Raw genomic sequence first — 23736 nt, forward strand, 5'->3', positions numbered from 1 at the left:
GCGCGTAAAATAAAAGTGCATGGGATTGAGGGTAGTGTATTGAGATGGATAGAAAACTGGTTAGCAGACAGGAAACAAAGATTAGGAATAAATTAGTCTTTTTCCAAATGGCAGACAATGGCTCATGGGATACTACAGGGATCAATATAAGGATTCCAGCTATTCACAATATCTATTAATGATTTAGATGAGGGAACTAAATGCAATATCTCCAGATTTTCACATAACACAAAGCTGGGTGGGAGGATGAGCTGTGAGGAGGATGCAGAGATACTTCAGTGTGATTTGGACAAGCTGAGCAAATGCATGATAGATGCAGTATAATATGGATAAATGTGAGGTTATCCATTTGGTAGCAAAAACAGGAAGGCAGAATGGCTAGAAATTAAGAGAGAGGAATGTGCAACAAAGCCTGTGCGTCCTCATACACTAGTTGCTGAAGGTGATCATGCATGTGCAGAAGGCTGTAAAAATAAAAAATGGTACATTTGGCCTTCATAGCCAGAGAATTTGAGTATAGCAGCAGGGATGTCTTACTTTAATTGTACAGGGCCATGGTGAGGCCACACTTGGAATATTACGCACAGTTTTAGTCCCCTTATCTGAGGAAAGAAGTTCTTGCTGTAGCTGGAATGCAGCAAAGGTTTATCAGATGAATTCCTGAGATGGCAGGGCAGATATATGAGGAGAGATCAAGTCAATTAAGATTATTCTGCTGGAGTTCAAAAGAACGAGCGGACATCTCATAGAAACCTATAAAATTCTAACAGGACTAGACGTGGTAGATGCAGGGAGGATGTTTCCCAAGATGAGGGTGTCCAGAACCAGGGGTCATAGTCTAAAAATAAAGGGTAAACCTTTCAGGACTGAGATGAGGAGAAATTTATCCACCCAGAGTGATAAACCTGTGGAATTTGCTATCACAGAAAGCAGTTGAGGCCAAAACATGAAGTTGAAGTTTATTTATTAGTCACAAGTAAGGCTTACACGAACACTGCAATGAAGTTACTGTGAAATTTCCCTAATTGGCACAGTCCGGCACGTGTTCGAGTCAATAAACCTAACCAGTGCATGTCTTTCAGAATGTGGGAGGAAACCAGAGCATTCCACCCAGATACGGGGAGAACGTGCAAACTCCACACAGACAGTGACCCAAGCTGGGAACCGAACCCAGGTCCCTGGTGCGATGAAGCAACAGTACTAACTACTGTGCTACCGTGCCACTCCAAAACATGTATTCAAGAGGAAGTAAAATATAGTTCTTGGCTCTTATTTTCTATGTATCTTAAAGGAGACATCTTGTGCCAGGTCTGTGCACATGCAACTTGGTGGAAGCATTGACTGAAGGGTCCAGAATAGACATAAATTCAACTTGTCAAATTATTTCATAGAGTCTGTGCATGGAACTAGGAGTTTCAGCACATACATCAGAAAAGATTCTTCTTCATATAGTTAGTTCTTATTACTCTATCCATTCCTCTATTTCCTGCTTGTTTGCATCAAATCTCCCTTAAATGTGTTAATGATCATCTCCTTCAAAACTCCATCTGCCATTGCATTAATAAAATTCTCTTAAATTATCTTTTGATTTGTTTTGTGGCTATTTTACATTTATGTCCACTTGCTTTGGACTCTCACAGTTACTGTTTCTCCAGATCGTCATCAAAATCTTTAATTAATTTTTGAGTTGTATCATATCTGTTAATTGTATATTAATTTGGTTAATTGTATGCAAGCAGTGGGTACAAACCGGGCAATCACTTTATCTCTCTATAAATAGGCACAGATTAAAACTGTAGTGGTTGGTTAGGAAGTCTATCCTCTTAATGTGTACCTCTTAAAGGTGTGTAAAGGCATGTTAAACCTGTCTTTAACTAACTGGCTTCCTGGAATACAACATGAATTTTGATTTTTTTTTAGATAAAAAAAAGCTCCCGATTTCCTCATTCTATCCTGCTGGTTGCACCATATAAATTTGGGTAGCATTTGCACTTTCTCCATTGTTAATATCCTACTGCAACATGAAGAATGCAGAATGGACCTATATCCTCTAAAGTTGAGAAGAATGAGGTGATCTCATTGAAATGTACAAATTCTTCAAAGGCTCGACAGTGAAGGTGCTGTGAGGTTGTTTCGCCAGGTTGAGAATCTAGAACTAGTGGTCATAATCTTAGGATGAGGTCAACCATTTAGGACTGATACAAGAAGAAATTTCTTCACTCAGAAGGTTGTATATCTTTGGATATCCTTCTACTCAATAGGCCTCTGGATGCTTTGTCATTTAACACATTCATAACCGAGATCAATAGGCACTAAGGGAATCAAGGAATCTGGGGGAAGGGCAGGAAAATAGAGTTAACATGTAAGTTCAGTGCTAATCTTATTGGGCGAGGAAGCAGGCTGAAAGGGTGGTATGATCTACTTCTGCTTCTATTTCATATGGAAACCAGGACTGGACACGACACTAAATGTGGTCTTGTCAAGGTTCCATACCATTTTAAAATATCCTCATTGCTTTGGTGTCCAGCTCCTCCGCATTTCCAGTATTTTGTTAGTAGTCTTTATGGTCTTATCAATCTAACTTGATATTTTTTGTGATGCATGTATCTGTAGTCACAGATCTCTTTGTTCCTTTGTCCAAGGAATAAATAGATTCATTTTCGCTGCAGGTCCTAAGCTGTTGGGGTGCAGAAATTTTATTTTTGATGAACAGGCCATAGTTAACAAAGATACAAAGACTGTTGAATGTATCAGAATTCTGATGATTTAAGTTGGAAATATTTATGCAGACTCTTCCTTTGGGAAATAAAACGAGCATGGTAAAGATTAGGTTGCATATGGGTCTGTGGAAAGATGGCATTCGCTCACTCAATGCAATCTTTCCAAAACACAGGAAAGTTATGTAATTTTTTGAACATCAATATAAATATTGAGAGATTTTGATTTCAAATAATGTTATAAACTAATCCTGCAGTGAACTGAAAGGAGGATTCATTATGACATTATGAAACTGAAGGTGACGCAACACGTGTTAAATTGCATGTTAAAGGAAACGTGTATTTAAGTGAAAGGGATGTGGTGGTGCAGGGGATGTGATGCAGATAGAGTTAGGTTAAGTAGGATGTTAAGCCTAATTGCTCAAGCCTTTTTGTACAAAATGGTAGCAAATTGCAACAGTGGTGTGGAGTATGTTTTTATATTTAAAAAAAATTAATAAAAACAATTTAAAATGGAAAAGTTGGCCAGGATAACATTACATTGTTACATCTAGTTGTGTAGTATTCTTTGAAATATTCATATCAACTTTCATTTAAAAACTGATACAAAGAGAATATTAAAACATAGAAGGTTGATCCTGGTAATGGTGGAACTTTCCTATGGGGGAAGGTTGAGTAGGTTGGGCCTATACTCAGTGGAGTTTAGAAGAACAAGAGGTGACCTTATTGAAACAAATAGGATTCTTGGGATTTTAATAGGGTGGATATTGAGCAATTACTTCTTCTTGTGGAAGAGTCTAGAACCAGAGGGCATAATCTCAGAGTAAGGGATCACCCATTTAAGACTGAGATGAGGAAGAATGTCTTCTCTCTGAGGGTAGTGAATTCTTTACCGCAGAGGGCTGTAGAGGTTGAATCATTATGTTCAAGGCTGAGATAAAAAGATTTTTAATCAGTAAGGGAATCAAGTGTGATGGGATAAGGAGGGAAAGTACAGTTGAGGATCTTGTTCACATTAGATAAGTCATATCTCATTGTGTTGTGCAGCAGACTCAATGGGCCAAATGGCCTACTTCTACTCCTAAGTCTTAGGCCTTATGGAAGTAGAATTTCTGTAGAGGCTTTCCAACAACAAGTATATTTAGAAAATCAATGGAAACCCAAGAAAAAAAGTATAAAAGACCATTTACACCTTTTTCAAGGATTTCTGCTCAAACATTGAACTTTGCAGTGGGAGTAAGTCATTCAACCTTTCATGCCTGCTCTGTCATCCAATAAGATTATGGTTGGTCTGGTTATGATCTCAACTTCAATTTGCAGTTCGCTCCCCATAACCTCAACTCCATCGTCTATCAAAAATCTGTCTAATTCCACCTTAAATAAATTAAATGACCCAGCATCCACTGATTTCTGTGGAAGAATTCCACATTCTATCAATCCTACGAGAGAAAAAAATCCAAAGATGTGTGGGTTGCTTGGTCATGCAAAACTGACCCTAGTGCTGGGGGATTATTCAGGTAAATATGTGGGGTTGTGGGAATAGGGCCTGGGTGGGATTGCAGTCAGTGCAGACTCAATGGGCCGAATGGCCTCCTTCAGCATTGTAGGGATTCTGTGAAAAAAAACTCCTCATCACTTCCTTAAACGGTAAACCTCATCCTTAAACTGTGTTCCCTGGTTCTTGTCTGTCCCCCAGCTGTCTACCCTGTGAAATCCCTTCAGGATCTTGTACGTTTCAATAAGAGGACTCTCATCCTTCTAAACTCCAACATTTCTTACATAAGAACATAAGAAATAGGAGCAGGAGTAGGCCATCTAGCCCTTCAAGCCTGCCCCACCATTCAATAAGATCATGGCTGATCTGAAGTGGATCAGTTCCACTTTCCCGCTTTCTCCCCAAAACCCTTAATTCCCTTGTCTGTCAAAAACCTATCTACCCGTGACTTAAATATATTTAGCGAGGTAGCCTCCACCACTTCAACAGGCAGAGAATTCCAGAGATCCACCACCCTTTGAGTGAAGAAGTTCCTCCTAAACTGCCCTCCCCTTATCTTGAAGCTGTGCCCGCTAGTTCTGCTATCCTTTCTAAGTGGGAAGAATCTCTCTACCTCTACCCTATCTGTCCCCTTCATTATCTTATATGTCGCTATAAGATCCCCCCTCATCCTTCTAAACTCCAGCGAGTACAGACCCAGTCTATTTAGTCTCTCTTCATAGTCCAACCCCCTCATCTCCAGTATCAGCCTGGTGAACCTCCTCTGCACTCCCTCCAAGGCCAAAATATCCTTGCGCAAGTGCGGCGACCAAAACTGCACACACTACTCCAGCTGCGGGCTCACCAGTATCCTGTACAGTTGCAGCAAGACCTCCTTGCTTTTATATTCTATCCTGCTCACTATAAAGGCCAGCATTCCATTCGCCTTCTTGATCACCTGCTGCACCTGCAGACTGGGTTTTTGCAACTCGTGCTCAAGAACCCACAGGTCCCACTGCACCGTTGCATGCTGCAGCTTTTCGACCTTTAAATAGTAATCCCTCCTACTATTATTTCTGCCAAAGTGGATAACCTCACACTTGCTAACATTGTACTCCATCTGCCAGGTCCTCGCCCACTCGCTCAGCCTATCCAGATCCCTCTGCAGACTTTCCACACCCTCCACGCAATTTGCTTTTCCACTCATCTTCGTGTCATCAGCAAATTTCGTCACCCTACACTCAGCCCCCTCCTCCAAATCATCTATATAAATGGTAAATAGCTGAGGCCCCAGCACCGATCCCTGCGGCACTCCACTAGTCACCAACTGTCAATCAGAATAGCACCCATTGATACCAACTCTCTGCTTCCTGTTAAACAACCAATCCTCTATCCACGCTAACACCTTACCCCCAACTCCACCCACCCTAACCTTCTGTAGCAATCTTTTATGAGACACCTTATCAAACGCCTTTTGAAAATCTAGAAACACCACATCCACCGGTTCCTCTCTGTCTACCGCACTAGTCACATGCTCATAGAAACCCAATAAATTTGTCAAACACAACTTCCCCTTAACGAATCCGTGCTGCGTCTGCTCTATTAAACCATTTTTTCTAAGTGCCTCGCTATTTCTTTGATGACGGATTCAAGCATTTTTCCAACTACAGACGTTAAACTAACTGGCCTCTAATTCCCTGCCTTTTGACTGCTTTCTTTTTTAAACAGCGGCGTAACATTAGCCGTTTTCCAATCTTCCGGCACTTCCCCAGAATCCAGTAAATTTTGATAAATAATCACTAAGGCATTCACTATCACCTCTGCCATTTCCTTCAAAACCCTGGGATGCATTCCATCCGGTCCTGGGGACTTGTCCACTTTCAGTCCCATTGGTCTATCAAGCACTACCTCTCTAGTGATTTCTTCAGAAGATAAGCCCCTCATCCCAAGAATGAGTCAAGTGAACCTTCTCTGAACTGTTTCTAATGCAATTATATCTTTTGTCAAACGAGTCCAAAACTGGACACAGTATTCCAAATAAGATCTCACCAAGGTCTGTACAACTGCAGCAAAATGTCCCTCCTTGAGGGAGGATGGTTGTGGTTTCAAGTTGACAAATCTGGCCTTAGCAACTGGAATTAAGTCAACTCTCTAAGGCAAGTGAATCTGCAGGGAAAATTGGAAGTTATCTTGGTTCAGTCTGTCATCTAGAGTGGAGGCTCTTATCACTTGGCTCCAATTAACTCCACCACCCAATACCCTATTACGTAGCATAATCTTACCTAGACTATGAGCATAGAATACTGGCAACCATTCTCTAAGAGAATATACACTTCATGGTAGGGAAGAATAAATACTTATCTGATCTTGTGGTTAGCAAAACTTTGAGACTTTTATACATGCTGGTGTTTCTGTGGGCATCATTCACCCCAGATAACAACCCCATCTACCACATCACCTTCTCAAACTATTCAAGAGGAATGAGTGAAAATGAGTTATTTTCCATTCCTGTAAGTGTGCCTAATTCACTTCAAGTAGATACTTGGCATTGTTCATAACACCAAAAAATGAGAATTTCTACAACACTGGGGCATTTTATTTAAAAGCAATAAATTATAGTATATGTTAAAGCATCCTGGGCAAAACCCATGTGCCCTTAAAGTGGACAGTTGCAAACCTGAAGAATCCTTGACACGCAGAGATGTGTTAGGTTTGGGGATTTGACATGCTAAATTGCTCCTTAATGTCAAGTTTAAATTTTTTAAGATTATTTATTAGTGTCACAAGTAGGCTTTACATTAACATTACAATGAAGTTACTGTGAAAATCCCCTAGTTGCCACAATATAATGCCTGTTCAGTTAGAACATAAGAAATAGGAGCAGGAGTAGGCCATCCAGCCCTTCGAGCCTGCCCCGCCATTCAATAAGATCATGGCTGATCTGTCGTGGCTCAGTTCCACATTCCCGCCCCCCTCTCCCCATAACCCTTAATCCCCTCGCTTATCAAAAACCCATCAACCCGCGTCTTAAAAATATTTAGCGAGGCAGCCTCCACCACCTCAACGGGCAATGAATTCCAGACATTCACCAGCCTTTGAGTGAAGTTCCTCCTCAACTCCGTTCTAAACCGTCCCCCCTTTATCTTGAGGCTATGCCCCCTAGTCCTACTGTCCTTTCTGAGCAGGAAGAGTCTCTCCACCTCTATCCTATCCATCCCATTCATCATCTTATACGTCTCAAAGAGATCTCCCCTCATTCTTCTAAACTCCAACGAGTACAAGCCTAGTTTATTCAGCCTCTCCTCATAGCTCAACCCCCTCAACTCCAGTATCAGCCTAGTAAACCTGATTTTAGCATGGCCAATGCACCTAACAACAGGTCTTTTTGACTGTGGGAGGAAACTGGAGCATCTGGAAGAAACCCACACAGACATAGGGAGAACGTGCAGACTCCACACAGTGACCCAAGCAGGTGGTGCTATGAGGCAGCAATACCACTAGGCAGTCCACAAGGGAACTAGCAGGGTAAGTGTGTGGGGTTAGGGCTTGGGTGGGATTGTTGCTGGTGTGGGTTCAATGGGCCAAATTGCACTGTAGGAATTCTATGACCTCTGTGAAAATAACTTACATTCCATTTTAAATCATCACACCATTAGACGTTTATTTTAAAAGGGGGAAACCGTGCTTTACAGCATGCACAAATATTTGTTCTGGTAATGCAGGTTGGGTGTTTTAAATGGTTGAGGTGGCGGGGGGCGGCTGGTTTGTGAAAGGTGGATGGGTGGGTGGACAAGCTTGCTTGTACCAGCTGCATGCTGTGTAGCAGCTGGTGCAAAGCTGCGCTCTGCCTCACCCCGGCCGGTGCCAATGTGTGGGGTAGGGGCCGTTAGCTGTGACACCACGGGGGAAAGGGAGGGAGGGAGGCTCACAGGCACACACAAATAGATAGATAGATCCTCGAGGCTGTAAGGTGACTGTCAGCGAAATACAACATCAACACAAACCTGAAAACAGCCGAGATCAGCAACAGTCGGTCGGCGGAAAAGAAAATGAAACCTTGTTGTTGTTGTTGTCCTCGAATGGGGAAGAAACGGGCAGCTTCTCTCTGGATGGACTGGTCTCTCTTTCTCTCTGAGGGACACCTCCTCTCCCCCACCCAAAAAAATAAACGGGGCTGTGGACCACCGGCAAACGATAGGAAATGAAGGGAGAGACAGAGGGGCGGGGGGGGGGGAGACAGACAGACAGGTATATGACACGGAATGTTTTTCGGAGTGAACGCCGTTAGCTGTCGGTGTTGGCGGAGCGGCCGCGACCTACCTGTGGGCGCGGCGCGAGCTGAAGGACAGCGCGCGGCCGGGAGGGAGGGAGGCAGGCAGGCACGCGCTCGCGCCACGTGCCGTCCCCGCGCGCCTCACACGGAGCGGCACCTGAGGCAGCGCTGCACTCCCCCGGTTACATAACCTGCAACATCTCACACACACACACACTGCAGCTGTCAGTCAGCACCTGCATCCGCTCCCACACAGATAGCACTACTGCCAGCCTACATCCACCATGGCACCTCCTTGTCTCCATTCCACCCGCATCCCCCACTGAATACACACCATTCATTCAGCACGCTCTGCACTGGGCACGCATGGTATCCGGACACTGCGGAACATCTTGAAGCAACCGCCCGCCCCATCGCATTGCTTTTAGCGCCCCTGAATCCCGGTGCTATGGAAACCCTTACGGCTGCAACACTCTTTCCCCTCCCTTTGCACATCCGATTTGAGGCAAATTGTTTCAAACCATCTCACCTTCCCCACTGATTAAGCAACAAGTGCGCTTGTTCTTCCCACCACCATGTGCGATAAGGCACTGGCTTTGTGCAATAGGTGCCTGGCCAACAAAGTGCAAATTAAAAAAAAGAGCTGATGTTCTCTTTTTTATTCTCCAATTAAAAATAATGGCAATCTGAATGTGCCTATAAAATTAACTCTAACTCGATTATTAATTTTTGGTTGAATGTTGGCGCCTCTTGTTCATTTTACTGTGAGTGACAACAGTCATAAAAATATCCTTATAATAAACTGCAGTTGCCTTTTTGAAGCAACATGGCAAAGTATAACATATTAACAGACTGAAACGTGTGTATTGAATAAATCATAACGGGTTAAGGTTACTGAACGCAAGATGAAGAAGCAAGCCAAGTATTTGACAGTTCCTTCCCTTAAGGCTCTGTGGAACAGGTGCCTGAAAAAAGGTGGATCCAACCTTGTGTGGAGTAACTCTTTCAAAAACAGAACAAACCAATGTTTGATTCAACATTTACTTCAGCGATTTTGTGTCCAAGTGGGCACATGAAATTAACCCTACCTCGATTACTAATCACTTGAAGTATGTTTAGTAACGTAGTACAAAAAGATAATAGCTATTTTTAAAATTACATGGGAGTGCGTCTAATAATTTGCAATAACAGTACATCATAAATATATTCGTTTACTTATTAATTCAGTAATTTGTAAACAATCAATTTAAAATATATTTGTTTTCTCTACCACAGACGAAAGTCTGTTTGTGTGTTTTAACATACTGTTTTCATAGCTATAACCACGAGAGCTCTATATAAAAAAGTTCCACATTAAATCAGTAACGTAAATTATACAACTGAGATACAACTTAAAAACATGTTTAAGTATGTCATTACGCAATATGGACTTCGAGTATAAATTCGAAATTTACATTAAAACAAATGGAGAACGGACAATTTGAGAGGTCAGGTGATTTTTTTTTCTGTCAATACACATAGAACGACATAAGACCCCTTGCTAACCTTCATATCTGGCCAAGCCGTTAAGATAGGAACAACGTCTTAGAATCTATCTTTGAGAAATCATTAAATACAACAAACCTTTCCTCTGGTTAATGGCTGCCCATCTTCAAATCATTAAAGAAATTGTTTCACAATATTACCTACAGACTTCTCAGCTTTGGAGTTGAAATCCAGAGGACAGGTGTTGAAAAAAAACCTTAATCTATCATGATGGAATGTGAATGGGTTTAACTCGCACATCAATATTTGATAATGACTTCATTGTCAGAAACCATTGATAAGGACAATGGACTGAAGTACTTTGGTAACATGACTAAAACTCTATTTTGGATAAGGATATTTAATAAGACACAATTTTAGAGAAGCAAAAGGAGAATGGTCCAGACTAGTGAGGGAACGCCACCCTGCGTTTAATCCATCGATAGACAGTGACATCGGGTTAGCCTTGACTCCTCCATTTGAGGAACCCTGTATGCTGCTACAGGGTTTTGACTGCATTTCAAGAAGAGTGAAATTAGAGAGATCTGCCACTGCAAGCAATGAACGAGAACAAACCTGTTTTCCTAAACCTCCAGAAACTATTTTTCGGTGGACCAGAAAGGAATTACTATTTGAACTTCCATCGCCCGGATGTATGCTACCTTTTGTACTCAAAATATTTTCCTGAATGTGTGTGTCTATATGAGTGTGCGAGTGGGTGTGGTTGGTTTTCTCTTTTGTTGAATAATAAACGTATTTCTTTTAACATACAAGAAAACCTGTCATTCATCTACTGGACAATTACTGCACCAAGGGGGGTCAAGACACCTCGTCTTTTAGAGTACATCTGTCTTTAGTCAGTTGAGAGGTGAGGAAGGGGAAACCATTCCTAATATCTATCCTTCTCTATAATAAGTAACATGAACATATTTCTCTCACTGCTATAATTATTGGCCAAATTCCACTTGTTATAACCCCAAAAGATTACTTACAGTACCCAGCACAGATTATTTTCATTTACTTATGACTTAGAAAGATTTAGTGGAGTTGATCCTGGAAAGTAATATAGTGGAAAACCTAATTGACAGATATCTTAATAAACCATAATGCCATTGGCTAAAAGAAAGATAAATTGTCAAAGATCACACATCTATGGTTCATCAGTGAATAACCTTATAACTGTTATCGCTAATACTTGATTATATGTATCACCATAAATACACTTCTGCCAATTTCAATCCAATAGTACTGTGTGCAGTTTTGGGCGCAGTACTTATGCAAGGATATTTTGGCCTTGGAGGGATTGCAGAGGAGGTTTACTAGGCTGATGCCGGAGTTGAGGGGGTTGAGCTATGAGGAGAGGCTGGATAGACTAGGCTTGTACTCGTTAGAGTTTCGAAGAATGAGGGGAGATCTCATTGAAACGTATAAGATGATGAATGGGATGGATAGGATAGAGGTGGAGAGGCTCTTCCCGCTCAGAAAGGACAGTAGGACTAGGGGGCACAGTCTCAAGATAAAGGGGGGGCAGTTTAGAACAGAGTTCTTCACTCAAAGGGTGGTGAATCTCTGGAATTCTCTGCCCGTTGAAATGGTGGAGGCTGTCTCACTAAATATTTTTAAGACGCGGGTTGATGGGTTTTTGATAAGTGAGGGGATTAAGGGTTATGGGGAGAGGGCGGGAATGTGGAACTGAGCCACGACAGATCAGCCATGATCTTATTGAATGGCGGGGCAGGCTCGAAGGGCCAGATGGCCTACTCCTGCTCCTATTTCTTATGTTCTTATGTTCTATGACCCTTCCTATTATAGGGTCCATTCCAACTACATTTATTGTGCTGTAAGAAGTACACTCTCAAACTGCCTCAGTGTGAGCCCATACATTAAGACATAGGTGGTTTGTGGCAATCATTAAACATGATCAGTTTTTGTGCTTGAGTTTGTGAAATTATTAAAGTCCATCGTTTTGGAAAAATCAAATGTCATAACTAATTTGTATATATTTTGATTTAACTAGAGGCGGAAGTATAGAATTTATACTTACCAAAAAGTCCACAACACCTTTTGAGAGTTAGGAAGTTAGGTTTCACATTTGTTAAATACTGCCAGATGGTAGATCTTTCCTCAGAAATAAATTAATAGTTACATAATCCTGATTCATGTATGCAACATTAAACTTTTCAAGTTATTAACAGTTAATTAAAATATATTTCTCTTAACTAGTGAAAGCATGGATTTAGCAGACAGATTTCCCTGGCATTTTAGGCAATCTCTTATACTTCAAAGATGTTCAGAAATTAGTGATCACTAAGTTGAGTATATATGCTTGTGATTATATATTTACAAATGGTAATGATTGCAGACATAGAGCCAGCTTCCATTTGTATGATAGTGACATTCTGCACTACTCCGCAAACTCCTGTCTAAATCCTGCACTGCCAGATTGTTTGTCTGGCACCTCATCATGCATGAGCCACAGTTTTCTCCAGCTAAATGTTGTCTTTAACCCCACCACAGATTTTGTCCTTGCCTCCATTCCAACCATCATTCTGTCCAGTGTTTCAGGCTTAAACACACTGTTCAAAATCTCAGGACACTATCTGATCTCAAGCAAGGATGGAAATACATCTCCTGTAATGGCATGCTCTATCCATTGGTACTTAAGAATTGCATTGCGATCCTCTCGTCATCATAGGACCCAATTTGCTTGGGCTAATGAGATGCCTATTTGTTCCAGTGGATTACTGGGCTGCTCATTTCAAGGATCTTAAATAGCAATGACTTGGATGCAATCAGAAATGAGGTGCTGAATGCTATATTTTTGAGTGTGCTAGTTCCTGATTTCACCCAAAAATGGGGATACAAATCCCCCTTTCTGGATTCTTGAGATTTGTGAATGAAACATTATTGAATGGGTAGGTTCATCAATTCACTCAAAGAGAGTGCAAGCCATATGTCTCTACAGTTGTTTGTGTATTCTGACCTCTTTACTGGGCTGTATGTATTCATCACTGAATGCATTTTCACCTTTCTAGAACCTTTTGAAGTAAAGTCTGTATTCTTTTGAGGTAAAGCTAATTAAGGCTTCATTTATAAAAACTTGAAACTTCATAACATATAGCAAAATAATTTATTTGTTATAGAGTGAACAATTTTTAAGTTACCAGTGCATATTTTAATACTTGTCATAAATACATTTAAACTATGAATAACATCTTTAATAATGTAACATTGGTTTACTATACTGTAGTGCATGGTGAAACACTACTAAAGAGTGACATCAATTTCTTCTTTGTAGTAACAATGAGTACAACCGGTGGAATTTCTAAATGAATTTAAAACACCTATGATTAATATTAACTGAGTAGATATTCTGTACTAAATGGCTGAACTGCATACATCTTTAATATCATTGTAGGTGCTATATATCCAAGACGTTTTGCATATCGTGAAGTTAAAATATGCCTATGCATTGAAGCTTAGGCACATAGTGCAAGATTTGCCCTGGATTTGATGCAAAAACTTCAAAATTTCCCTTTCACATAAAGTAATACTTGTAAGCAGAGTTTTGGTTTTAGGGAATACATTAAAACATATTGCAAACATGGTGGATGGAAAAACTACACAAATCTGTGGTATTGCAAATTAACAATGATGTGTAATTTACAATAACGGTAAACACCTTTCGTACTTTATTTAATTTTTGGTATGAAAAATTAAACTAATCTACTCAGACTGTGAAACTACTACAATTAGATGAAGTTAGTATAGTGATTGAAAATGGTAATTTGCCCAGCTGATAAACCCTGAAAAGTATTCATGTCACCTGTCTATAAATTTATTTTGATGTTCTTTAATGGTATTTTATTTGTCATTGCACAGCGTAGCCTTAATGTTGACTGATTGTTTTACCCTCACGTTAGTATAATGCTTTGTTGGTGCATTTTTAACAAAACGAATCCGTAGTAAAATACACAGCTGCAATTTGTCAATTGATTTGATATATAGTATTAATAAACCTAACATGCCTTAGCAGCCTGCTAAAGTACGCATTTTGCAGTAGATTTTTGGGAGTATTTTCAGAGTTTAGCTTCACAGAATCTTAAACTGCATAATGTTTAATGCTACAACATCAAATATATTAGCACAATCATAAAATTACCTGTATCTGATTTACTTCAGTTCATATTTTATGCAATGTTGCTTTGAATGATGTAACAGTTTAGGTTATACCTATTCATCATTTGATGCATACACTTACATAACAGGGTAGAACACACTGGCAAACTAACTAAAATTAGCAGCATGTTTACAGAATTAATGTGTCTTGACCATACTCCCAATATATCTTAAACCTATACTTGCTTGCACCATGAATAGCACCATAAAGATTTTTATGCCCTTAAAACATCAATATGATTTCTGATATTCCCTTTTTTATCCAACAACTTAGTAAGTTGCTGTATCTTTTATAAAAACAATCAGCTATTTCACAAAAAATCTTCTTACATATTGTGTTGGGTGTTCTTTAGCTCTATATTTAGCAATTTCATTTGCTATTTTAATTAACAAGTGGTTTTCTATTTCAACTTTTAAAATCACCTTAATACAAGTGAACCAGCCAGAATTACATCTTTATGTAAATTAAGGTGCATCAAGATGGTCAGAGCATGCAATCATACTTGGCATACCATTACCAGCAGTAGCACCTTAATGTACAAAATAGGTCACTGTTACTGTAGATTAACTGTTTTGTGAGCCCAATTTTTTCCCCCTTTTTTGTCACACTGATCTTATAGAATCTAGCTCTTTCTATTTAACATTTTGCTACCAGTGTACTCATTTTGGTTAGTAAGGACTAATGAAAGTTAACCAGTGCAATAACATAAAGCTGCAAATACCCATATATTTACATAACCTTTATCAAAATTACTTATAATGTGATAACAGTACATATTCATCTGTTTCCTGATTAAAAAGTGCAGAGGTAAATTCCAAGATAAAAACACTCACAATATAGTACATAGCACCACCATTTAAAAATGGCTTTTCAGCTGGTTTTTGGTTTAACAGATGTGTAGTGATAAGTAAACAATTCAAAAACAGTGTCAATAAAATGTCCTTATCTTACAAAGCTACATACTGTGTACTATATGTACAAACAGTGCTTTACACTGCTGGAGTCTTAGACTTGAAGATAAAACACAGAAGCATCCTTTCACAAAACATTTTGAGAAATAAATATAAACATGGAACATAAATACAATTTTATACACCAAAATGTCCAGATTTATCTACAGACATAGATCACAGAGGTATGTATGAATTTGCCCTTCATCTTGTTCCAGCTTGTCTCATGTAACGTTTCACCTCTTTAATAATCCACGCACCATGAACACCTACTAAAAAGGATAAATGATCACTCAGTCAAAGCCAAATCATTAAGTTAAAAACTTCTACAGCAACATTTAATAAAATTATGAAAAAATTAACAGTCTACAAAAAAATCACTGAAAGATAACCTGAAATGTGTTAAGAGAAAATCTGCACTGATATTACAAAAATAGATTTTTCTGGGAAATTATGGCCAGAATTCTCTGGCTGTTCACGCTGGCTGGATTTTCCAATCCCACAGGCAATGCATCCCCGCTCGCAGATTTTCTGCCAATGTGGGACGACGTCAGTACGAATTCCCATTGACAGTGGCCGGACCAGGGAATCCCGCTGCTAACAAACAATGCGCCACCTCCTGTCAGCAGGGACTACATGGCTGGGAGGCTGGAGAATCTCACTCTAAGCTTTTCAAAATTATTTACAAAATAGACTATTAGAGAAACTCATTTAGGAAAAAATAATACATGTAGAAATGGTACACCTCAAACTGTTACCAAAAAATGGAAAATAAATGGTGCACACATAGCATATAAGTTTTCACATCTAGTGAAAATTGAACAAAGGGTGAGATTTTCCAGCCTTTCCCACCACTAGGAACTTTTGGTTGTGTCCAAGATGACTTCGTTGTGGGTTTCCTGATGGTAGGACGGGCGAGCCATGCAAATTGCCATTAACTTCAGTGGAACTGGAAGATCCTACCAGTGGCCAATAGCAAGTCATCTCCACCACCGGATAACATGCCAGTGGGGCTGCAAAATTTTGGTCACAGTCACAGAAGTAGTACATTAGTATTTCTGTATTAGTGTTTGTTGCAGCAATTCTCGTACTGGTAATAGAGATGTTTTCACAAACATTTTTCAAATGGCAACCATTCAGGATGTCTAAAGTTTTAAGAAATTGTGCTGAAATCTTTTACTTCTCTATCTCCATCCCATCACAATTTTGGTGATGTTAATGCATTTGTATTAGACAACCCATTGTCCCTTATAGTGTCTAATAAAGAGAAAGAGAAAAACTCTTTTTTTCATTGAAGTTTATAATCTATTTACAAAATTCCAATAATTCATCATTTAGGATTATATGGTTTGTCAAACATTATTATATTACTTAAAGTGAGGCAACAATCCATCGCATTGTAATTCACTATTTTCATTAAATGCAATAATGATCCTGTAATATTCAAGAGGGGCTTGCTTAACTCGGTTGGCTAGATGATATTCATGCCAGTAGCACAGGGTTCCATCTCTAATTTAGCTGAAGTACGTACAGGCCTTCCTTCGTGTCCTACCTGTACTAAAAACCAAGAATCACAGCATTTTGATGAATATTCACCAAGGACCTGCCTTTGGGCAGAGAACTCAAGAAGAAGTATACTTCTCAAATAACAACAAGCTACTCTTCACCAGTACAAATGCTATTTATATAAACAAGTTGATCAAAGATTTGCATGTGTAATAAAAAGTGTCCTTCCCCTACAGTAATTTACTGTGCAGTAAATAAATGAACTAGTGAACATATTTATTTGTGAGCAATATGTTGTGAAACTGACGAGGCATAAAGCTATCTTAGATCTAGTATTGTGTTATGAAGCAGGGTTAATTAATAATTTGGTAATGTTTCCAAGGTAGATGGGAAAGTAAGCTGTAGATGGACACAGAAAGGCTGCAGTGATATATAGAAAATTAAGTGAGTGGGCAACAAGATGGCAGATGGATTATAATGTAGGGAAGTGTGAAGTTATTCATTTTGGTCATAAGAGTGGAATAGCAGAATATTTTTTAAAAGGTGTGAAACTTGTAAGTGTTGATGCTTGAAGAAACTTGGATGTGCTTGTACAAGGAAGCAGAAAGTTAGCATGCAGGTGGAACAAGCAATTGGGAAGGCAAATAATATACTGGCTTTTACTGCAAGGGGATTAAGTACAAGAACAAAGTAGTCTTGCTGCAATTGTACAGAGCTTTAGTGAGGCCCCACGTGGAATACTATGTGCAGTTTTGATCTCCACATATAAAAAAGGATACACTTGCATTAGAAGTGTTACAGCGAAGGTTCACTAAATTGGCTCCTGGAATGAGAGTCCTATGATGAGAGGCTGAGTAAATTGGGTTTATATTATTTGGTGTTTAGAAGAATGAGAGGTGATCTCATTGAAACCTACAAAATTCTGAAGGGGCTTGATAGGCTAGACACTGAAAGACTGTTTTAGCAGAACAAAGAACAATACAGCACAGGAACAGGCCCTTCAGCCCTCCAAGCCTGCACCAATCATGTGTTCCTAACTACACCATCCATTTGTATCCCTCTACTCCCAGTCTGTTCATGTGGCTATCTAGATCAGTCTTAAATGATCCTAGCGTGTCTGCCTCAAGCACCTTGCTTGGTAGTGCAATCCAGGCCCCCACCACCCTCTGTGTAAAATACATACCCCGTCTTTCTGTATTGAACCTTGTCCCCCCCACCCCCACCCTTACCTTGAACATGTGACCCCTTGCGTTTGTCATTTCTGACCCGGGAAAAAGCTTCCAACTGTTCACCCTATCAATGCCTTTCATAATTTTATAAACCTCTATTAGGTTGTCCCTCAACCTCATCTTTCCAGGGAGAACAACCCTAGTTTACTCAATCTCACCTCATAGCTAAGACCGTCCATACCAGGCAACATCCTGGTAAAACTTTTCTTCACTCTCTCAAAGCCTCTATGTCCTTCTGGTAGTGTGGCAACCAGAACTGGGTGCAGTATTCCAAATGTGGCCTAACCAATGTTCTATATAACTGCAACATCATATGCCAACTTTTACACTCTATGCCTCGTCCAATAAAGGCAAACATGCCATATGCCTTCTTCAATAGTTGGGGAGTTTAAAACAAGTGGCACAGTCTCAGCATAAGGGGCTGATCAATTAGGATAGAGGTTAGAAGAAATTGCTTCCCTCAAAAGGAGCTGAATCTTTGGAATTCTCTATCCTAGTGGGCTGTGGATGCTATATTGTTGAATATATTTAATATAGACAGGTTTTTGTTCTTTCAGGGTATCAAGGGATACGGGGACCGCGAAGAAAAATGTAATTCAAGTCAGTCCAAGATCTGCCATGATCATACTGAATGGCAGAGCAAACTTGATGAGCTATATCATCTACTCCAGCTCCTATTTCTTGTGTTCATGATATATCAACTGCTGCTTTCATGAAGCAAGAAGAATTCAGTTGCCCGTGAGATGAAGTTGTAGAGTACCACTTGACAGAATACCAAGAGTGAACACCTGTACTCAAGAAAGACATCAGCACAAAAACAAACATTGCAGAGATATTGTCAGCATCATTTCTGAGGACGAACAAGGTGAACCAAAGCATGTCTACACCCCTGTGATTGACTCCATCCCCTCTCCTACCACTGTCTCAGGTTGAAGCAAACTGAATACATCCTTGTTGTACTATTCAACTTCAAGGTGAAGTTTCAACCCAAAGTCTGCCTATTTCTAATGCTGTAATTCTGCCAGTCTCCCTCAGCCTACCTGCTGCTGGAATTCCCACCCATGCCTTTGTCATCCCCAGGCTATTCCCTTGCTTTCCTGGCTAGGCTTTTATTCTCCACCCTCTGCTACTTCTTGGAACACTGGGCTGAATTTTGTAATGGCGGAACCATTTTTAAGTCATGACCCTGATTACTGCAGCAATGGGACTGCCAATATCTTCCAGGAGGCACCCAATTAAGGAGATGCTTAAGGAAGACTTTCTGCCTGAAGGGTGGAAATCCTACCTTCAGTCTATTAACAAACAATTGACCATCAAGTGACAATGGAAAACTATTCTTCCCTTGGTTGGGCATTCTGACTTTTTGGTTTGGGGTGGTCACACATTGGCATCCTGTAAAATCCAGCCTATACTGGCTCCCAATCTGCCAAAGTCTCCAACTGAAAATTCTCATCCATGTGTCTAAATCCTTCTTTGCTTGTTCTTATTTCTAAAATCGCCTCAATTCTGACAACACTTCCTTCAAATTCATTGATCCTCTGACTCTGACTTCTAGTGGATTTACATTGCCTTCCACTCTTCCCTTTGTCCCACCATCAAGCTTACGTTACATACCTCATTTAAGCCCTTCCTTGTGCATGAAAGTTAAATTTTGGAGCCATAAAACAAGCTGAATTTGTTTAAGAAAGTGAAGTTGCAGAATATTTTCAACTTTTGACTGTGAATCATTCTATTTCCTTAAATTTGCATTCAAATGTATCGAAAATACATTGCAGGTATCAATGAGGAGAAATTTAAAGATTACTCAAAGGAATTATATTAAGGCAGTGGGAAAATGACCTTGGAATTTGCTGCACCCAAATTTTGGGCATAAATTGATTGCTTGTTCAAGCTGCTGTATAGTCTGGAACTGACCTGGATTTTAACCTGAAGGCAGCTTTGTACGGGTATGAGTGGTGTGTGTTTGTGTGTGTGTGTGGTGTGGTTATTGCAAGGTTGGAAAGCCGAGAAGAATGAGTTTCCCAAATGTTATGCAGACTTAAATTACAGGGTGCCTTTAAGTAGGATTCCTGCCCACAGGCTGGAGGTGTTTGATGCAGAAACCCTACTTTATTGGGCTGAAGCCTACGAGATCAAGCACGTGCTTTGCGGAAATGAGTGTGATCCTCATTGTTTGTGGTGAGTGAAGAGGGACAGTGAAGAATACAGGATCTGGATCAGAAAGGAAGTAGAATGGTGGTGGGAAGGGGAAAGGGGAGGGGGGGGATTCTGAGTAATTGTGATTGGATTGCAAGGGACCCTTGGTGCTTCAACAATAATCAGGGTGAAGAGTAGTTGGTAGTTGGGAGAAGTTAGATACAGGTCGGGGAATTTGATGATAATTGGAGTGGGGAGCAGACAGATTGAAGGGTTTAAGTTTGGAGGGGAGAGCTTACTGGATAGTATGTTGCGCCCAGAGGATACACTTTTACTCCTCCTGGTGCACGACAGTGGTACCATAACGCAGCTTACCTCATGGATTCAGCCCCTTTCGCCGCCTTTAAGCTGCCAAATTTCCCGAGGCCTGGGAAACCTGGCTGCCTGTGGTTAAAAATGGAATGATTGTTAAAATGAAGGCTCGCAGCCTCGCTGAAATATTTAAACTATCTACCCACTTCCCATGAATGGATTGGCTGCCTGTCCCTCATCCCACCTCTGTTAAAACTGGAAGTGGGTGAGTTGGGCTCCAGTTTCAGATTTCTTGCATCATTATATTTGACTGAACCTTAATTCACCCATTTTTGGGAGTTAAAATTAAACCCTCATGTCAGCTGCTGGAACTATATTAATGATGGTACAGGGTTTTGGTGGACGTTTTGTACATTTAACATAAAAGATGAGGGAAATTCAGGCATGGTGCAAAACCAGTCGCAAGTCACTTACACCATAATCTTTTATGCTTAAGATTGGCATTACAGTGTATATACAATATTATGTTAATGAAGCTGTCTGAAATTCCAGGTCATATTTCTTTCTGCCTCTCCCTAGACCCCAAAACCAAAACTTTCAACCAGACCTTTGGTCACCTTTCTAATATCTCCTTTTTTAAGCTTAGCATCCATATTTTGATCACTCTGTTGAGCACCTTGGGATGTTAATCAATGTTAAAGGTACTGTATAAACGTAAACGATTATTGTGCTTCTTGCTGAAAGGTAGCAGTTGAGGATAGAGCTAGGTAGGACGGAGGAACGACATCCAAAATCTTCTGTTCTGCAGTTTAAGTTCAATCACAGGCATGGAAGTGGGAGTGACTCCCTTGGAGTGGTGGGGGGGGGGTAGCAACCAATCATGTGCAATCTTTTGCTGTTCAAATCATTACTTACGCATTCACGAGACGCTTGCCAAGTCTCACAGTTTCCTCATGGGGTTAAAGGTTTGGGTGCCATATTTAGGAGGACACCCAGACAGTCATTCACTCATTGCGGGCTAGGAGTTCTCTATTCTGCATCAACCTGAATGTTGCAAAGACAATGGCTGGAATTTTACCGGCACGCTGGCCCCAATTCCAGGGGTGGGCAAAGCTCGGAGAACGGCTGTTGACCTTGGGTGGGATCATATGAAACTCGGGCGGACATGTCAGTAAAATTCCACCCAATGTGCGGTCCCAAGATGCAGCAAAGCCTCCCTGGAGATTCTCATCCAGTCCAGGAAAGGCAAGAGACACTGATTTGCTGGAAGGGCAGCAGGAGGTTCTCATGTCTGATCATGCTGACTTGGACACAGTGGAAGTTATCAAGTGTGGGCACCCTATAGAAACACCCAGCAGTGTAGGAAGAGGATGAATGATCTGCTGCAAGCCACCAGGGTAAGTGGCACTGTCTACACACTGGTAAGTGATACTCATAAGGGCATCAGGCTGTCTGAGTGCATAGGGATGTCACACAGGAATTTACTTGCAGCAAAAACCAGCAGATGGGACATCTGCACTGAATGCAGCTGCTTTATGCTCTCAATGTTATATCAGTTGCGGGACATCTTGTTTGTTCATCGCTCATTGGGGAGGGCACAGCAGCTGCCAAAGACATGCATGCTCCTGAACCGCTTACTCAAGCATCAAAAAGACAATAAATCCTTCTCTCATTCTGCAAGATAAAAGTGTCCACAGCAAGACCTGAGGTGGCATTCTGGACATTAGAGTCCTCAAACCTTATGAGAGGCATGTGGTTGAGATATTCCAGATACAGCAGGTGTTCCTGTGTTGAAAAAAGGTTAGGAAACCCCCAGAAAGCCAATGAGGACGCCAACAGTCTGCAGTTATCACTGTGCCCACAGAGTAATACATTAGTTTAATTAAGGAGGCTGTTAGGTATTATCTAAATCTTTCTTTTCCCCAATCCAGGTACCAGCAAAAAAAAGAGGGAGGCCAGCAACGGAGACCAGCTACAGCTTCAGCTCTAACCCCACCTCTGTGGACAATGCCTCAGAAGATGCACCTGGGCAAAGCTGGGTTATTGAATTAATTCAAGGTGGATTTAGGTGGATTTCTGTTAGACAAGGGAATCAAGGGTTCTGGGGAGCAGATGGCCACTGGGCTTTGCATTGCTGGCAGGACTGGAAGATTCCACTCAACATGCTATACATCACTCGCAGGCACTAATGAGGTTAATGCTATACCGAAGATTGAAACATTGTTCGGATTATGCAGAGGATTCCCTACTTATCAGAAAGGACCAAAGGCCTCGCTCAGTTTTGCCCAGGGAGCTGATTTTATTGTGATAGATCAATGGTATATTGCAGCTAAATTTCCAAATGATTAACCTCTGATGTGTCCTCCAGTGGTTGTCAGACTGAGGGGGAAGTGGAAAAGGTCGCAGCTATCATGACATAAAAACCTCTTGACTGCTATTCACTTCCATCATTGCTTGTTGATATTTTAAAACCATCACATTCACTAAACCTGTCAATTCTAGATCTAGCTTAAAATTAAATAATCGCCTTTCAATCACTCCCCTCAGCTACTTACTTGTGCATAATTTTCTTATGATTGGTCTCTAATAAGCACCAATTTGACTTTTATTTTGAATTAAGTGCTTGTTATTTGCTTTTGGTAAATAGGAATACTAAGTTTTCCAACTAAGTATTCACAGCAAAAAGCTTCAAGTTTTCAGATGCAAAACAGGATATAGAGCATGTAGGTTGTGGCACCCAAAAGCCACGATGCATGACCTCTTCACATTAGGTTAATCAACAGAAAACTGTGGGGTGGGATTTCATTTCTGGGGCAGGGATTCCCAAAGTCACATTCATTTCTAGGTTCCAACCCTGCTCTGCATTGGCAATGCAGATGTATTGCTATTTTATTTGAAAATGTATTTTATTAGCCCAGTGTTGCATGCATCTTCCAACTGACGGCAATGGGTCAGTTGGAAGATGCAGGAAGCAGTGGGTCCAACATAAAGGGCAAGCAGCAGCCATTGCTGTGCTCACCAATCACCCAGAAGGAATGAAGGGAGGAGGAACTGAGAAGTGGCAGTGGGTCAGTAGGGCACCCTCCTTTAATGACATCTCACTTGAAGTGCTTCTAGAAGGGGAGACTTCATGGCGAAATATCTGTTGCCCTCCATGAGAATACTTGCAAGGCAGACCAGAAGGCTTGGCTGGTGACAACTCATGAGGTCACCAGCAGAGAGTGGTGAGGAGGAAATGATTTCAGTGCAGAAAATGTTTTAATGACCTGCTTAGGTCTGGCAAGGCAAGTTCAAAGATAGACCCTGATGGCATTCCTCCTGCTTACTAGTGACTAGAATGCAAAGGAAAAGGACATCTTAAGGCAACAAGGCACTATCCTGACCATAAGGGAAATATGTGCACAGCAGCACTGATGACCCATAAACATAGTTCAT

At 40.7% G+C, this 23736-nt stretch overlaps 2 protein-coding genes across 4 annotated transcripts in view; both read right to left on the reverse strand.

The window, feature by feature from the left end:
* prickle2b (prickle homolog 2b) overlaps nucleotides 1-8396 on the reverse strand; it is a 281903-nt gene extending 273507 nt beyond the window's left edge. For 2 of the 3 annotated variants that reach the window (XM_080183206.1, XM_080183199.1), the window contains exon 1: nucleotides 8196-8396. The gene's annotated coding sequence lies outside the window, so the exon portion shown is untranslated. The remainder of the gene's footprint in view (nucleotides 1-8195) is intronic. The other variant, XM_080183190.1, reaches the window with a different exon arrangement.
* Nucleotides 8397-13139: 4743 nt separating this feature from the next.
* Nucleotides 13140-23736, reverse strand: part of adamts9 (ADAM metallopeptidase with thrombospondin type 1 motif, 9) — a 263821-nt gene continuing 253224 nt past the window's right edge. Inside the window, exon 40 of the mRNA XM_080183228.1 lies at nucleotides 13140-15390. The gene's annotated coding sequence lies outside the window, so the exon portion shown is untranslated. The remainder of the gene's footprint in view (nucleotides 15391-23736) is intronic.

The sequence above is a fragment of the Carcharhinus amblyrhynchos genome, chromosome 3, assembly GCF_965287045.1.
Source record: "Carcharhinus amblyrhynchos chromosome 3, sCarAmb.v2.hapA, whole genome shotgun sequence".
Lineage (NCBI taxonomy): Eukaryota > Metazoa > Chordata > Chondrichthyes > Carcharhiniformes > Carcharhinidae > Carcharhinus > Carcharhinus amblyrhynchos.